The 16,007-nt window shown below is 44.3% G+C and overlaps 1 pseudogene; it reads right to left on the bottom strand.

Moving 5' to 3' along the window:
* Positions 1 to 11,482: 11,482 nt before the first annotated feature.
* Positions 11,483 to 15,361, bottom strand: LOC147005095 (chromatin remodeling regulator CECR2 pseudogene; annotated as a pseudogene).
* Positions 15,362 to 16,007: the final 646 nt, after the last annotated feature.

Raw genomic sequence — 16,007 nt, 5'->3', positions numbered from 1 at the left:
TGAATATATCATTTGACTTGTGAAAGCTCGGGAGTCAGGGCTCTGAAGTCAAGTCACACCCAGTACAGTTGATACTAATCCTGGAGAAGCCATTTCTGTGGGCATGATGAGCATGATTTGGCATACAAAGGAATCTCTTGGCTGCTTACAACTGCTGGTTATTCTAGAGTGATGGTAGAACGTTGCATACATTTCTTTTGCATCTCATTGTGCTCTCTGTTTCTGTCTCTGTCTCTTATTCTCTGACGGTTTCCTTTTCTCCTCCTTGTGTGTGTGTTTGTTCAAGTCTGTGATTCTGTGTGTGCACATGTACCTACATGTGCATGAGTTTTGTATGTTTAATTTTTCCTCCACACTTGTGAACCTAGGAGACTGTGTTTTGGTTTGAGGATTTATCTTCATAACAATTTCAAGGTGTATTCAGTGCTGAATTCTGGGAGCCCCCATTTTATTCAAAACTGTTCTTTGCCTATGTGGTCACAGTTGTCCACACACTTGTATCCCTTGAGCAGATTAAAAGCTGTGGTGATGTCTGATCACATCTCCAGGATTATGTGTAAGGTCTGTCTCTATGGTATAAGCTATTCAGGATTTACAACCCCAGTTGTGAAAACAGGAAAAAATATAATCACAGGTTTCTGGTGGGCAAAGACCTGTGGCCTAGGCTCTTGAGAATATTAATGATTAGACTGCACCCTCCAGCCCAACCGAGTGAACACAGAGAGCCAGGGAACACTCCATCTTGATGCTTAGCTTCTGCTGTCCTGGACTAGGATATCATATTTCAAAGCTGAAGATCATCCAAGTATATAGAATACAGAATGTGCTTTCCATGGCTGGGGTAGTCCATGACTCAGCCTGAATAATGTGTTCCTACAAGCCCATGTTCATGGAATTCTGTCTTCCTAAGACTAGGCCCTTCCAGAGGCTAAAACCCTTCTATGAACAACTGACATTAAAGAAGAACCAGGTTATGTTCTCTGTGAACAACTTAGAGTTGGAGAATATTGAGGCCTGAGAGAACATCCAGGAGCCCAAGAAGGAGATAAACTTCTATAAGTAAGTACCAGTTAGCAAGACAATCAATAGTGGAATGGCATTTTCAACCTTCCTTGGTTTCTGGACTGGAGAGTCTGCAGTTCTGGTTCTACCCCTTCTACTTTCAGCCATCAGTGTGCCTTGGAATGATAGACTCAGTTTTCATAAATCTGTAAGAGACTGTTACCCCTCCCAGCATTGTCCAGGCATCCTTAGAAGCCTCTCAACAGAAGAGTGATTGTGCATGGTTATCATGCAGTACTGAGAGCATGGTTCTCAGGCAGTGCTTTAGAGAGCTGAGTGTGATATAACACAAGGATAGAATGCCCTCACTTTGGGTCTACTGATTGACCCTGATGGTGTTTGCACCCTACTAATTGATGTTGCCCTAGTGCATTGGGAAGTCATGGATAGATGGAAATTCCTCTTTCTTTTGGAGAGACATGAGACCTTTTTGGTGTTTGGGCTGCAGCAAAAATTTCTTCTTCTTTGAAATGGCTGTTTGCTGTTTGTGCAGTTGTGATGGATTTATTGAGATGGACTGTATTAGGTCTTCATGGGAGCCAGGGTCCTGGTGGGGTTAATGGGCCTGTACATAGGAATGAGAAGATGGAGCTGCAGTATCTTACTATGCAGAGGGTGTTTCCAGAAACCTACATAGCCGGCTCCTGTTGGAGAAGAATCTTATTAAGATGTCCTTCACACTGGTTGGGAGAGGAAGGAAAGAGAGATTGATTGGGCTCTCATTCAGAAATATTTGGTTGACTTGGACCTGAATGGTAAAGACGAACAGGAGCACATCAGCAACCTTGAGACCCAACAACTTCAGGTAGGGACAAGCAGCTCAGTCAGGCTAATACTGTCTGTCAACATTTGCCCCATTGGAATCACTTTGCTTTCCCCTACCATCTTTCTAATCCACACTCTCAAACAGCCGCCCACCTCATGGAATGCAGATGTTCATTTCTCTTTTTATACTCACATATTCAGAGAAGTTAGCCTCTTCTGAGAAACGAAATCATTGGCAAGTGGACCTTGCTGCTTTGCTTTAATCTGAAGTCTAGGAAGGGTGACAGATGAATAACATGCCACATTCATGCAAGTGTACATGATACATGGGATGTTATGCAGACCTCTGAGCTGCTTTTAGGTCCTGGGACAGAGGTCATGCAAGGGCCATGTGACTTGAGGTGGGAAGAACCTTGTAGGGTTAAAGTCAAAATGTAAATACCAATGACTGCTTCTCATTGTCATTAATCTGGTGGGCATGTGGGCTTCTCCTTTCTTCTAGTTATGCAATGAGGTCTCTTCCCATTGCCCAATTCTTGGTTTCCACAGATAGAAGTCAGAGTGGTAGCTTGTCAGCCCATGTGTTTGTGAGTGTTGTATGACATTTTACCCTGCTTGTATATAACAGCAATGGTTTCAGTTAATAGATCAGTGTTAACTGTCCTGTTGAGGTGGTGGGAGACCGCAATCTGACAGCTGACATTTAGGTCTCCACCAAGCATGTATTTTTAATTATTATTAGATATTTTCTCATATACACTTCAAATGCTATCCCAAAAGTCCATATTCCCTCCCTCTGCCCTGCTCCTCGACCCACCCACTGCCAGTTCTTGGCCCTGGCATTCCCTTGTACTGGGGCATAAAAAGTTTACAATACCAAGGGGCCTCACTTCCCAGTGATGGCTGACTAGGTCATCTTCTGCTACATATGCAGCTAGAGATATGAGCTCTGGGGATACTGGTTTGTTCATATTGTTGTTCCACCTATAGAGTTGAAGACCCCTTCAGCTCCTTGCGTTCTTTCTCTAGCTTTTCCATTGGAGGCCCTGTGTTTCTTCTTATAGATGACTGTGAGGAGCATCAACTTCTGTATTTGCCATGCATGGGTTTAATGCAATGTTCCATCAGAACTTCAAAGAAGACCTAATTCCAAGTCTCCTCAAATTATTCCACAAAATAAAAACAGAAGGTAATCTACCCAATTCATTCTATGAAGCCACAGTTACTCTGATATCTAAACCTCACAAAAACTAAACAAAGAAACAGAACTTCAGATCAATATCTCTTATGAATATTGATGTAAAATTACTGAATAAAATCCTCCCAAACCGTATCCAAGAACACATCAAAACAATCATCCACCATGACCAAGTAGGCTTCATCCCAGGGATGCAGGGATGGTTTAATATACGGAAATCCATCAAAGTAACCCACTATATAAACAAACTCAAAGACAAAATCCACATGATCATTTTGTTAGATGCTGAGAAACCATTTAACATAATCCAACACTCCTTCGTGGTAAAGGTCTTGGAAAGATGAGGAACCCAAGGCCCATACCTAAACATAACAAAATCAATCTACAGCAAACCATTAGCCAATATCAAACTAAATGGAGAGAAACTGGAAGCAATCCCACTAAAATCAGGGACTAGACCAGGCTGCCCACTTTCTCACTACCTATTCAATATAGTACATGAAGTCCTCGGCAAAGCAATTCCACAACTAAAGGAGATCAAGGTAATGCAAATTGGAAATGGAGAAGTCAAAATATCACTATTTGCAGATGATATGTTAGTATATATAAGTAACCCTAAAAATTCCACCAGAAGATTCCTAAACCTGATAAACAGCTTCAGTGCAGTACCTGGATATAAAATTAACTCAAACAAATCAATGACCTTTCTCTACAAAAAGGATAAATGGGCAGAGAAAGAAATTAGGGAAACAAACCCCTTCACAATATCACAAATTATATAAAATACCTGGGTGTGACTCTAACTAAGGAAGTGAAAGATCTGCATGACAAGTCTCTGAAGAAAGAATCTGAAGAAGATCTCAGATGATGGAAAGATCTCACATGTTCATGGATTGGCAGGATTAATATAGCCAAAATGACTATCTAGCAAAAGCAATCTACAGATTCAATGCAATCCCCATCAAAATTCCAACTCAATTCATCACTGGGTTAGAGAGGGCAAATTTCAAATTCATCTCGAAAAACAAAAAACCTAGGAAACAAACACTATTCTCAACAATAAAAGAACCTCTGGGGGAATCACCTTGCCTGACCTCAGGCTGTATTACAAAGCAATTGTGATAAAAAAAAAAAAAAAAAAAAGCCTGCATGATATTGGTACAGCCACAGACAGGTAGATCGATGGAATAGAATTGAAGACCCAGAAATGAACCCATACACCTATGGTCACTTGATCTTTGACAAGGGATCTAAAACCATCCAGTGGAAAAAAGACAGCATTTTCAACAAATAGTTCTGGCACAACTGGTGATTATCATGTAGATAATGCGAATTGATACATTCTTATCTACTTGTACAAAGTTCAAGTGTACATGGATCAAAGAACTCCACATAAAAACAGAGACACTGAAATTTATAGAGGAGAAAGTGGGGAAAACCTAGAAAATATGGGCAAAGAGGGAAAATTCCTGAATAGGACAGCAATGGCTTGTGCTGTAAGATCGAGAATTGACAAATGGGACCTCGTAAAACTGAAAAGCTTCTGTAAGGCAAAAGACACTGTCAATAACACAAAAAGACCACCAACAAATCGGGAAAGGATTTTTACCAATCTGAAATCTGATATGGGACTAATATCCAATATATACAAAGAGCTCAAGATGTTGGACTTCAGAAATACAAACAACCCCATTAAAATACGGTGTACAGAGCTAAACAATGAATTCTCAACTGAGGAAGTACATGAGGCTGAGAGGCTGAGAAGTATATGAAAAAATGTTCAACATCCTTACTGATCAGGGAAATGCAAATCAAAACAACCCTGAGATTCCACCTCACACCAGTCAGAATAGCTAAGATCAAAAATTCAGGTGACAGCAGATGCTGGCAAGGATGTGGAGAAAGAGGAAGACTTCTCCATTGCTGGTGAGATTGGTAGCTGGTACAACCACTCTGGAAATCAGTCTGGCAGTTCCTCAGAAACTTGGACATAGTACTACCCAAAGATCCAGCAATACCTCTCCTGGGCATATACCAAGAAGATATTGTAAGTGGTAATAAGGACACATGCTCCACTATGTTCACAGCAGCCTTATTTATAATAGCCAAATGCTGGAAAGAACCCAGATGTCCTTCAACAGAGGAATGGATACAGAAAATGTGGTACATTTACACAATGGATTACTACTCAGCTATTAAAAACAATGAATTTATGAAATTCTTGGTCAAATGGATGTATCTGGGAGATATCATCCTGAGTGAGGTAACCCAATCACAAAAGAAATCACTTGATATGCCCTCACTGATAAGTGGATATTAGTCCAGAAACTTCGAATACCCAAGATACAATTTGCCAAACACAAGAAAATCAAGAAGCAAGACCAACATGTTGATACTTCATTCCTCTTTAGAATAGGGAACAAAATATCTATGGAAGGAATTACAAAGAAAAATTTTGGAGCTAAGAAAAAAGGATGGTCCATCCAGAGACTACCCCAGGTGGGATCCATCCCATAATCATCCACCAAACCCGGACACTATTGCATAAGCCAGCAAGATTTCGCTGAAAGGACCCTGATATAGCTGACTTATGTGAGGTTATGCCAGTGCCTGGCAAATACTGAAGTGGATGCTCACAGTCATCTATTGGATGAAACACAGGGCCCCCATTGGAGGAGCTAGAGAAAGTACCCAAGAGCTGAAGGGTTCTGCAACCTGATAGGTAGAACAACAATATGAACTTACCAGTACCCCTGAGCTCATGTTGCTAGCTGTATAGGTTGCAGAAGATGGCCTGGTTGGCCATCATTGGGAGTAGAGGCTCCTTGGTCTTGCAAAGTATGCCCCAGTACAAGGGAACACCAGGGCCAAGAAGTGGAAGTAGGTGGGTAGGGGAGCATGGGGGAGGGAGGGTACAGGGAAGTTTCGGGATAGCATTTGAAATGTAAATAAAGTAAATATCCACTAAAAATAAAAAATTAAAAAATAAATAAAATAAATAATATTTAAAAAAAGAAAAAACTATACCATTGACTTTTTGTGGTTTTCATTTCTGTGTGTGTGTGTGTGTGTGTGTGTGTGTGTGTGTGTGTGTGTGTGTCTAGAGAACGATGTTGGGTGTTCCCTCAATAAATTTTAACAGAAGGGCAAATTATTTATTTTTCATTCGTATAGTATATTCTGTCCCTTTCCTTCCCCCAACCCTCTCCCCTCCACCTCCCCTTTCCTGAAATCTACCTTCCGGGAAGCACTACTACTCTCAGAAAAGCACAGGCCTCCCAGGAACATCAACCAAATACAGCATAACAGGGGGCAATAAAACTCAGCACATGTTATCATATCAAGGCTTGGACAAGACATGGCAGGTCAGTGGAGGAAAAGGGTCCAAAAAGTAAGCAAAACATTCAGAGAGAGCCTTGCTCCCACTGTTAGGAATCTTGCAAGAATGCCAGGCTACACAACCATAACATAAATACATAGGTCCTAGATCAGACCCACACTGCGCCTGTGCACTCTGTGGTAACCCATGTGTCCTTGTCAGTTGATTCTGGTCTCATGTTCTTTCTTTCTTTCCTTTTTTTATATATTGTCTTTATTTACATTTCAGTGTTATCCCCTTTCCTTGTTTCCCCTCTGAAAATACCCTATCTCCTCCACCTTCCCCCTGCTCCCTAACCCACCCATTCCCAATCCTGGTCCTGGCATTACCCTATCCTGCATTAAGGGGGAAAAATGAAGATTCTGGGAGGAAGAGAGGGACCTTGGAGGGAGAGAGGAAGGGGAGGAAATAAGGGAGGCAGTATCAGGTACTGGAAGGGATTGGAGAGAGGAACAGGAGGTTAAGAAATCGGAAAAAAAATTACATGGGGAGTGGAAGGATGAGGAACAGGGAATAGACCCTTGAGGCTCTCAGACATCAGGGAGATAGAACCTGTAGAGACCACCTCCAATAGATAGGTATGCCTCCCCCATGTCCCCCAAACACAAGGCGACCCCTGCCAATGCTCTCTGTCAAGGAATTGTGCCATCCACCCATCTCAAAGATTTTAACCAAGAAATGTTCCTGAGAAAAGGAAGAACAGGGACAAGAAATGGAGCAGAGACTGAAGGAAGGGCTGTCCAGGCACTTCCCTACCTGGGGATCCATCCTGTCTTCAGACACCAAACCAGACACTGTTCCTGTGGTCAAGAGGAGCTTGCAGACAGGAACTTGGAGTGATGTTTCTTTGGGAGGTGTGGCCAGCAACTGACCATTGGAGCCAACTATTACACTGAGCTCAGGGAACTCATTGCAGGAGCTTGCAGAAAAGCTGGAGGTGAAGAGGGGAATGGAATCCTATTGAAAAACAAAATCTGCTGGCCGGACCACCCAGTACTCCTAGACACTAGACCACCAACCCAGGAGTGTATAAGCAGGGATCTATAACTCCAGATACATTGTAGCAGAGAATGGCCTAACTGAAAGCAACGGAGGCAAGGCCCTTGGTCCTATGGAGGTTTGATGTTCCAGTGTAGGGGGTTTCTCAATCAGTAGGTCAAGAAAGGGAGGGTGGTTGAAGGAGAATCCTCATCCAGGCACAGTGGGGGCTGAGAGTGCAGATGTATTTTGAGGGGTTAGTGGAGGGTAACCAGGAAGTGGCATATCATGTGAGATGTAACCCAATGGAATGATTAATAAATACATTTTTAAAACACACACGTAAACCAGGCATTTAATTTTACCAGTGAAGACTCAGTGGCAGTAGCCAGCTCAGAGAGTCAGTGAAAGCACCTAGCTGACCTTCCTACCCTGATGAACTCCCAGTAGGAAAGCAGTCTTTATCCCTCCCCATACTGTCTAAAATATCCATCAAGTTAAAGTCCTTCTTTCTCAGGCCAGACAGTGGTGGTTCATGTCTTTAATCCCTGCACTTGGGAGGCAGAGGCAGGCAGATTTCAGAGTTCGAGGCCAGCCTGGTCTACAGAATGAGTTCCAGGACAGCCAGTGCTATACAGAGACATCTTGTCTCAACCCCCCCTCCCCCAAAAAGGCCATCCTTTTGTTTAATTATATTCATTCCCTTTCAACTGGTTAATTGCTCTACTTCTGGACATGGTGTTGACTTTAATTTGCTTTACAATATATGTGAGTGATAGGGATGAACCACAGGACAAAAATGTACACTGAACAGAAAGCTCTTGGATTACAGGTCTGTGCTAGGGCTGAGCTACACCATAAAAAGGTGTTTTTCTTTTTTCGTTTTCTTTTTCAGGAATTAACACAATCTTGAGGTTTACAATGTGACCAAATATCCTGCAGCATAGATTAACCATAATCCCTTTCTTTTAGAAATCAAGCTCTCTGACAAGTGTCCTGGTAGTTTCCAGGCATGTCTGAGTGCATCATCATGGGAACACGATGATTCCTAGGACATCAGAAATGGGGTCTTGAAGCAGTTTAAAAGGCAAAAGAAACCTAAAAAGCACCAAGCCACCCCTGATCCTTATCATAAGGGATAAATTCCCCTTCCCCCTTCTCACATAATTTATGGCAAGATATCACCATTCTTGACCTTGGCTCAGTGTCCTATGTGCTGCTGAATGGAAGTGTTTATGTCCAAGGGTCAACAAACAATCCAAAGAAACACTGAATTCAGTTAAACACGGAAGGTTTATTAAATGCACACCCCATGACAGAACAACCAGGACAACAGCTGAAAACTGTATGCTAGATATTTCTTAGGGCCAGCTCCATGAAAAAAAAACACAAAGAGCTCATGCACAAGGACTGGAAATGCTGCCCTTACTCAAGCCGATTTAAACATAATAGTTCATATTGACCTTGAATTTGAAAGGTCTTATGTGAAACATATAGATGTGGAAATTTATAAGGTTAACAGACCTCAGATCTCCACTCCTTTTTCATCTTTGTTGACTGCAAAAAACTGCATTATCCTCGGCTGGTTCAACTCCCTCTTAGGAGCTTTCCTTATCATGTATACCATGGCTCTGGCATTTTTAACGTCTTTGAGTCTCCAAGGTAATTTCAATGATACAGCTTCTTGTTTCAGTGTCTGGGATTCCACTTGAACTTTTGGGCTCCTCCTAAGGGCTGGCATCACTTATCCACCTCTGACCTCTGTAGCACTCTAAGTTCAGGTTGATCCACTCCACTACAGCTGCTGTTCTTGGTGATCATCCCATGGTACTGACAAATCCAATACACAAGGGTGTTCCACTCAAACTAGGCTTCACCAATAGCCTCTCATAGGCTCTCTTCATGGTGCCAAGCCTCAAATCCTTTTCATGACACCCTCAGTCCTGGGCCATCAACTACAGCTGAGGCTACACCTTCTCCAATGGTCTTCCATGATCTCTCACAATGCCAAGCATCAGCTGTTCTTCATGACACCTCATGCCTTCCAAACCAGTGCCACCTGGGTGACTCTTCCACATTACCAAGTCCAGAAGCTGCATGAAGTACAACCTTGCCTGTCTCTGAAACACAGCTTCTTTGTGCTCTAAGAAAACAATTCCCATATTTCAATTCAGTGATGCTGGTCTCTTCTTAATCATTGCTAATATCTTAGCTCCAGCTAACCCGAATCAAATGTCCCAGTAGTTCCTTCCATTCCTAAGTCTAGAGCCAGAGCCACATGGCTGAAGGTGCCGAGTTCGGCTGCTTACAGGAACTAGAACATGACCCTCTTGTACTATTACATTATCATTGGCTTTGTTTTCCAAATCCTTCACTGCCTAAGCTAGGCTATCCTGGTTCTTGCCCTGTAGATTGACCTTGAAAGGCATAGATCAACATGCCTGTCTCCTGGGATTAAAGGTGTGCATCACCATGCCTGAATCTAATTTAGATGGGTAGAGTCTGACCCCAAGGTCCCACTTCCTTAATCTGTTATCTCCTAACATAGGATTTTGCTCCATTTCACGTCCTGGTGCCCCTTTAATACTCAAACCATGTATTTTATATTTTTCCTTTCTAAGCTTGCTATGCTTGTTAAAACTTATCTTTCTAAGACTTAACCAGAGAACAAAGTCTCTGCTGGGCTTTTCTGAAACTTCCCTTGTCAATGCAATTAATCTGAGGCTCTTCACCTTAGTCTCAGGCAGACTTGTCAGTCTAGGACAAAAACTAGCCACATTCTTCATCAAAATATGACAAAAACAGTCTTTCTGCCACATTCTGAAATTCTTCTCCTTTGAAATCTCTTGGGCCAGGTCAACACAGTTCAAATAACTCCCAGCAACAAAATCTTCCATATTCCTACTAGGATGACCCATTAAGCCACTTTTAAAGCATTCCTCTGTGTTCCAAATCCAAAGTCCCTAAATCTACATTCTTCAAATGAAAGCATGGTCAGTCCTATCCCAGCAATGCCCCATTCCCTGGTACCAACTTCTGTCTTTTTTTTTTTTTTCAAACCTGTGCAATTTCTTTCTTGGGACTAACATACATAAGAAACCTGAGTAGTCACTTTCACAAAATGTGATTGTGCTAGAAAGTGTTGTTTGATGCCTTCTAGATCACAGGCCTGACAGGCCCATGAAGAAGCCACTTTATCTTCTGATAAGTAAAACACTCTAGAGCCAAATTCCTGGCTTACAACTATCTGGTAGAGCTGGTGGAAAAGCAGGAAGTGACATGCTTTCCCAAGTCCAGAACTTAGGCCACCAGAGTGAGAGCAGCCTGTCCTATGGCTGCAACACCCAGTAAAGCCCCATGACAGCACCGTCCAATCAACTGTGAAATGAATGCTGAGGAGGACATGTTGTCTCCGAGGCCAGCTGCAGAGGAAACAAGTTAAGGGAAATATATAAGCTGCAGCCTTCTGGATCTCTTCTCCTCGTTCCTCAGGCATTCAGTGAGACCTGACTGTACAAAGACAGAGAATCTTCCAGTACAGTATGCTGGCCATATCGGGGAAGGACTCCCAACTCCTCCATGTACCCACCTGACTGTCCCACTATATATACAATACAGTCACCACAAAAAAAAATAATAATTTTAATTTGGCAACATGAAACTTCTGTAAACTGGACCAGCTCCAAAAACATTAATACTAAAGTAGTCCCTTCACCAAATATATACCTGAGATTAGCTGCTCATGAAAGTTTAAAGGCACCACTCCAGCATTACATGTACACTCCACCCAAGTTTAAATTGATTTTCCCTGGACAAGAGTCTTGGGATTTGGAGAAGCCAGCAAGAACTCCAGGTATATTGCTGTGGGTAAGTTTGTCAGCTGTGCAGATGATCCCAGCTACAGGCCAGCCAGTTATCTAAAGAGTATGCACCTAAGGCTTATACTGTTCAGCTCTGAGGAAGGCTTGATTCACAGTGAAGAGGTGGAACCGGAAGACAGGACAGAGATGTACAGCATTCATTCCTCCAAATCCGCCAGGCCTGACTTATGGTCTCCACAAGCAGCCGTCCACTTCCTTAGGGCTTAGGTCCTCCCTAGACTAGCTCTGATCCAGAGGAAGTATTGGGATTTTATGAGTCAGCAACTGTTCTGGTGACTCCACAGGCGCCCAGGTCTTTTGGAATAAGGACTGTGACTGGACTGGATGCATTTGCAATCCCGTTGGTCTGTGTACTTCTTGAAATGTGCCTCTTAATCTGCTTCAAGTGCCAGTCTGCTCCATCATCGAAGCCTGAAAGTGACCTAGGCCCTCTTTGTGACAGAAGTTGAGGGAACGCTCTGGAGAGAGGCCATTGGGTTGGGTGGCTACTGGGTGGGGATGTGGATGGGCAGGCACAGAGGATGGGTATGCCCTGGGGTGAAAATGACTGGCTGATCACTGAGGAGTGTATGGAGACCCTGTCTGCAGCATCACACTGTGGGGTGGGAAAGCAGATGAACCAAAAGTCATTCCTGAACTCAGAGATGGTGGTGGAGTTCCATAAAGATAGACACTGGTTGACAGTGAGTTCTGCCACTTGGGAGCTGCATCATGGTTGTCGAGATCTAGAATTTTGGGGGACTCTCTGGCCTCTCCACAGATTCGTCCATCTTTTCTTCTTCTGGACCAGAATTGTGTCCATTAGGAGGAACAACCTTAGCAGTCACTGCATCCATTTGAGTTGGAGGAGTTAAGGCAGAATTTAGTGTCTCACAACCTTGCAGACTAGACAGGACATTCTTCTCTGGGAAGAGGGAGCATGGAGGGTGACTCCCTGGGGGTCCACTTGGGCTTCTCTGGGAAGGGAGAGATCTCTGCCAATCAGAAAAGCCCTGTGGACATGTATAATGAGGAGTCCTCTGATAGGGGTGGTAGGAAGGCAGAGAAGAAGGCTGGTAGGTATATCTCATTCCTTGCTGAGGATGGTACCTAGGAAAGAGTCCAGGGTGGGGACCATTATCCTGGAACCCCCTGGGAGGAAAGGACTGAAGCTGTGATCCTGAGGACTTTCCTCCCATCATAGAGCCCAAGCCTTGCAAACTTGGACTCATAGAGTACTGTGTAGCTGAGTTAGAGTATTCTATGCCAGGCATGTATAAGGGAGAAAACTGGTTCACCTTGCCAGCCATCCAACCGGGATCTGTGCAAAGAGGTGTAGTAGCATTCGGTCCTATGCATAGCATGGCTTCTTGCAATGTTTTACCCCTGGGGCAGATTGGCTTTTCTGGACCACTACCATCAAGGCCCTTCCCCTCTGACCTACAGGGAGATGCTTCACCAAGGACCTCATTTTCAGGTAGATTCCCCATCTCTGCCACTATGGAGAAGTCTCTCAAACAGCCTTGCACAGCTGGGCTGCTGTAGCTATTGTCCAAAGGCCAGGTGTTCTTGTTCTTTGATGTGTTAGAAGTGTCTGCAGAGTCTGAAGCATCACTATTGAGTCGGAGGTCCTCTGTTTCCCTTTCTTGTGGTGAGCTTTGCCTGGTACCGCTGGCTTGCAAGGGAGGTGCAGGGTGAAGTAGTTGTTTGAGGTATACCCCCTCTGAAGAACAAATGCTTGCTGCTTTCTCTTCATGTCCAGACAAAGGCTCTTGGTCTTCCTCAGGCTCTTGTGTTTCAGTCATCTCCTGTGTACTCCCAGGGTTGTCCAATGCAGTCTAGGGCTCTGACACACATACTGATGACGAATGAGCTACCTTTAGAGAGGGACCAGGTATTGGGGAGGAGTGCGCTGGAGGGGGGTGGTAAGGCATACCTGGGGGAAAGACTCCGGAGGGGAGCTGCTTCATGGCAATCATTTCAGGGCTGTCCATCATGGATTCCCCTACTTGTGCCCCCCGGGGCACCTGGGAGGGCCCTCTGAATCCAGGACTTGGTGCTGGAGTTGGAGGTGGCTGCAAACCACGTCCATCAGACTTACAGGGTGGCTGCATATACCCTGAAGAAGGAACACCATGAGGTAGAAAGCTTGACTGTTTAGTCCACTGGTTTGGTGGGATAGGTTGTCTCATCACTTGGCCATCCATCACATGACCAATGGTATGAGGGTGGTGAGAGGTTCCTGAACCCAGGTGGGGATTCTCAACTGGCCCCAAACATCCAGGGTTTACAGTACCATGGTTCCCATTCCAAACAGCAGGGTGTCCTCGATTTAGATACTTGTATGAATGATAAATATGACCGGGAGGAATTTCAGACCTTTCAGGAAAGTCTGGGGGTCGGGCTGGAGTCCCACCATGCCTAGAAGGAATAAATCCTGCCTGGAATGGAGCTGGTGGATACATGTTTCCAACTTGACTGGGACAATTCATCTGCCCAAGCTGTAAGGATGGGACATGTGACACCATATTGGAAAGGTCTGAAGCACTGAGCAGGGATCCCCAATGGTTGCTAATTCCAACTGGAGACTGTATAGCAAAGGTTGGGTGTTGCAAGGGCTCCTCTGGGGGCACCTCTAGAATTCAAGAGGAGCCATGTAAGTTGATGGGTTCTGATCCTTGAAGAGAGCCAAACGTTCCTGGTGCTGCTGGCTTCATCTGGTTTAAAAGGGATGCGTGACTAGGCACCCTACCACAATGCAGGGGGCAAGAAAAGCCTTGGCCATTTGATGTGCGGACCTCTGGAGGGAGTTTATGGAACTGCTGCTCTGATTGTCCCCTGAGGAGGCAGCTCAGTGTGCTGTGGGCAATGATTTTCCCCCATTCTTTACTGGTGGCTGTTTCCTGCTCTACACTTCTGTGTTTCTTGAGAGAGTCCAAACATGGCTTCCACTATTTCTACCAGACTGACTCCTTCTTTTTTAGCATTTTTCATCCTCTTTGATCCAAAATTCTTCATCTGTGTCTCCATCTTCACCAGGAAAGTGTTTTGTCATGGCCCGATGGAAACACTGCTCTAAATTGTCAGACATCTTGGTATATTCATTACTGTCACCATTGTATTTTCGGCAATTTTTGAACATGGTCTTCGTGACATTTACAAATTCCTCCCTGGTAAACTATGAACCTCCATTTAATTTCTTCTCCATGCTTGAAATATCCATGGGGGTCTTAATAATCTGGTAATAGTTGGGGGCATAAGATTCATCCACAGGTTCCAAGAAGGGCCAGGAATTCTTGTGAGCCTTCGCCACATCTAGAACTTTTACAAGGCAGTGAAATCGTCATCCAATTCAAAGAGGTCCTTGGTCTTCTTCCATTCCCTCATAGGAGAATTCAGATCCAAATGGGAAAGTTCTGGGGGTAGCTCCTTGCCTTTAGCCAATAGCCATGCTCATTCTTCCCTGAGCTTTCTCCTCTTAGCCCAGACTTCCACTGCCTTGACCTTTTTCCTCCTTTTCCTGCATTCTCTCCTCCTTTAACATCTGATCTTGCTCCTTCTTCTGCACTGCAAGAAAGATCGGTCATTCCTCCTCCTCCCCCCTGTGCTTCTGTTTTTCTATCTTGGTGAGCATGGGAGTTTCCTCTAGCTTGATGAATTGGATGGGCAGGTGGACAGATATAAACCTGTGTTGCAGCTCTGGCTTTGTGCCCTGTGGACATTTTCCCTTCTGAGCAATCATGTTGCAGATTTCAGGCAGGAAGTCCTGCTAAGGAGCTTGTAGAGTTGCTGCTCTTGGAGAGAGGTCGGCTCTCAGGAAGCTCTCAGTAACCTGTCTCCATTCTTCTGTTAGACACAGGATCCACCAAGTACCTTGGCCTGCCCCTCCGGATCCATTTCTTTTGTGTAGGTCAGATGTCAAGGAGTTTTCTTCCTGCTTTTCACTGGATATAATCTCCTCCTGTAGTTTTTTTTTTTTCGTTTTGCAGGCCTTCCTCTCCTTTGTCTGTTTTTCCTGGAACATTTGAGACATTTTTTTTTTTTTTTTTGCCTTTCACTTTCCCTGCTTAAGGAGAGTTCTCCATTGGACCTTCCGTGTACTAGGTCTTCTTTGTACATTTGTGTCCCATAGAAGTACCAGTACAGTGCACCTGAATTGTCTTCACCTAGAGGTTCAACTCAGAGACTGTCTGCATCCAGACCCTTGAGAAGATCAAAGACATCATCTGCAACAAGCGGGTAATCACAGAGGAGATGCAGGATCTCTACTCATGTACGCAGAGGAAGGTTTGAAAACTGGGATCTCTCAGAGGATTGGGCTTTCCTTCTTCAAGCTCACAACCTTAGTTAACAATATCTTCCAAGTAGCTGTGGAATGTCTGAGACGTGATACCTCTTCGCTAATAGCAGCCTTGAAGCAGGCAGGCAATCAGATCACTGATAAATACCAAGTCATCTCTGTGAAGAGCTGCCTCTAACTCCTCGATCTCGAAGTTGAGCAGGCATAACGCCTTGTGAAAGAACAAGCAGAATTGTGCGATGGCTGGGACTTCCCACCAGGAGCAGAGCACGCCCAGCATGGCCATGCAGCCTTCCTCTGGGCACATCTCCCTGCTGTGATTACTCACTCACTCTTGCTTGCTTCAATCTTGCTTGCTAGCTCCAACTCTGGCCATGGGGCAGCGCCTCTCACTCAGCAAATGGCAGCTCCCTCAGCTTAGCAAGAGCTCAAGCAGAGGCGGGCCAGGACAGGGGTAGTGCACTG

The sequence above is a fragment of the Mus caroli genome, unplaced genomic scaffold (genome assembly GCF_978045245.1).
Source record: "Mus caroli unplaced genomic scaffold, Mus_caroli_1 scaffold_4, whole genome shotgun sequence".
Taxonomy (NCBI): Eukaryota; Metazoa; Chordata; class Mammalia; order Rodentia; family Muridae; genus Mus; species Mus caroli.
Note: the sequence above shows the minus strand (reverse complement) of the source record. Positions and strands in the feature narration are given on the sequence as shown.